Genomic DNA, 2,852 nt, shown 5'->3' with positions numbered 1-2,852 from the left:
TTAATTTTTTGAGGGAACTCCATACTGTTTTCCATAGTGGCTGCCCCAGTCTTCATTCCCACCAGCAGTGTACCAGGGTTCCCCATTCTCCACACCCTCGCCAGCACATGTCTGGAAACAGCCCAAGTACCCATCAGTAGATGAGTGGATAAAAAAGCTGTGGGGCATTTACACCATGGAATACTTACACAGCTGTGAAAAAGAAGGATCTCGTACCCTTTGGGACAGTATGGATGGACCTGGAGAATATTATGCTAAGCGAAATAAGCCAGGCAGAGAAAGACAAACATCACATGATCTCACTCATATGTGGAATCTAAAGAACATAATAAACTGATGAACAGAACAGATTCAATGACATAGGAGCATGGATCAGGCTGACGAATGTCAGAGGGATGGAGGAAGGTGGGTGGGTGGAGGGGGAGAGAGTAACTAAAGAATTTATATGCATCTATGCACAGCCCAAGGACATGGACAATGGCATGGAGAGGGACTGGAGAGAGGGATGGGACAGGGTGTAATGGGTCATTGGGGAGAAAAAGAGACATCTGTAATATTTTAAACAAAAATAAACAAAAACAAAAAAAGAAAAAAGAAAAGCAGCAAAAATTCTGATAGAGAACTTGGTATATTTAAGCTTCAAGACACTGAACTGGCAGCCATGGGAGCCCACCAAGTGTCACAAAGATGAAAGCAAGATCAGGCTAGAAATCTAGACAAGCCACAATGTGTAGACTCCTTTCTGTAAGACAGGGGGGGAGTTTGGGCTTTATCCCCCAAAGCAATGAGAACCTAATGAGATTTTTAGCAAGACAGTGTAACAGTCAAATGTGTCTTTGAAAAAGAACACTGAATGAACATTGGGTGAGGATGGAGGAAATTGGCACAACTAGAAATATGCAGATCAGTTAGGAAGTTGCTCCAATTATCTGAGCAAAGGATGGCCATATCCTGGACAACACTGATGATGGTGTAGGTGAAAAGCAGTGGATAGATCTGAAAATATTTAGAGGGAACATTTAGATACCAAAGGCAATGGGCAAGTTATTCTGAAGAGCAGGAAGGGATACATTGGAATAATGTATATCTCAGTAATGCATATCTCAGAAAAAAAGAACCATTTTTAGTTTTTTGGAAAGAAAGTGGGAAAGGTTTGACAGAATCAATTAACTAAGAATGCTGCAGCAGAAAATTGAAGGCACTCTGTTGGATTTTATTTACTCTGTGAAGTAGTTAGGTCATCTGCTGAGAGTGAAGTGCAGATGAGGGTCACTGTTAATCATAAGGGGGAAGAAGAGTATAATTGTCTCGCAACATAGTTTAACACATGCATAACCTACTTTATGATGATGAGGTAAGAAAATAGACATATATCCCAAAGGATAAGCCATTGTGTATGCCATTCTTGGGGAAATTTCAGCATCATAAACATGCCAATTCTTGGGCTAAATTTCAATTAATGAAGTCACAATAAAAATGCCAGAAGACTTTGATGTTAGATCCAGAAAAAAAATCTAAATTCATACGGAAAATTAAAGATGCAAAAATAGGAGAAAATATGTTATTGGTTTTAAAATATATTATAAAGTAATAGTAAAGCATGAATAGAGTAAAACAGAACAGAGTTCAGAAGAGGTTACATGTGTGCAGATGTATATAAATATCAACAGATGTGTGTGAATTTAATATATTTTTAGGAGCAATTTTGCAAGTAAATGGTGCAAATTTATTTTTCAATAATGGAAAATAATAGTTGCATAGTCAGTGGTCACTGTGGAAAACATACTAAACTACTATTTCATTCCTTACACTGAAATAAATTCAAAGTGAGTAACAAACATAAAGGAATTCAAATTGTAAGTGAACTAAATGCTTTAAAGGTTAAAAACTTATTGGAGAAGAGATGATTTTAATGGTGATATAAAACTCAGAAAGTTACCATGTAACACTAAAAATCTTCTACTCTAAATGGCAAAATAAAACAATAAACTATGTCAAAAACAACAGACTGAGAAAAAAAATCTTTACTAGTATCATAGATGAAGGCTCATTTTCCTAATATACAAAGCTCCATGAAAATAATACCTAAAAAAAAAAATCCCACTAAAAAATGGATAAGCCCGTCAAAGAAAGACAAGGACCATATGATTTCACTTATATGTGGAATCTAATGAATGAAATAAACTAGCTAACAAAGTGGAGACAGACTCAAGGATACAGAAAACAGACTGATAGCTGTCAGAGGGCAGGGGAGATTGAGGGCTGGGTGAGATGGGTGAAGGGACTAAGCAAAGAAAAAAAAAAAGAGACTCTCATGGACACAGACAGTGTGGTGATTGCCGGAGGGAAGGGGAGAGGGTAAAGGGGGGATAAAAGGTGACAGAAGGAGACTTGACTTGGGGTAGTGAACACACAATACAATATACAGATGATGTATTAGAACTGTGTACCCGAAACCTATATAATTTTATTAATCAATGTCACCTTGATAAATTTAATAAAACATAAAAAATTAAATAAAATAAATGGATAAATGACATTGAACAGTTTCACATAAACAATACAAATAATCTGTGCCGATTTTTAAATTAGAAGGTGTTATTATTTAGAGTCCTTTATATGTTTTGTATATAAATTTTTTGTTTGATGTATGATTTCCGAATATTTTACTCCCCATCAGTGGCTTGTTTTTTCATTCTTTTCACAGCTTCTTAAGGCAGAGTGAAAGTTTTTAATTTGTATGAAGACAAATATATCAGCTATTTTGTTTTATGGACAGTGCTTTTGGTGTCATGTCCAAGAACTTATCCTCTAACTCTAGGTCTCCAAATTTTCTCCTACATTTTCTTCTA

The sequence above is a fragment of the Miniopterus natalensis genome, chromosome 3, assembly GCF_054644295.1.
Source record: "Miniopterus natalensis isolate mMinNat1 chromosome 3, mMinNat1.hap1, whole genome shotgun sequence".
NCBI classification, from domain to species: domain Eukaryota; kingdom Metazoa; phylum Chordata; class Mammalia; order Chiroptera; family Miniopteridae; genus Miniopterus; species Miniopterus natalensis.
This window is presented reverse-complemented; position numbering follows the sequence as displayed.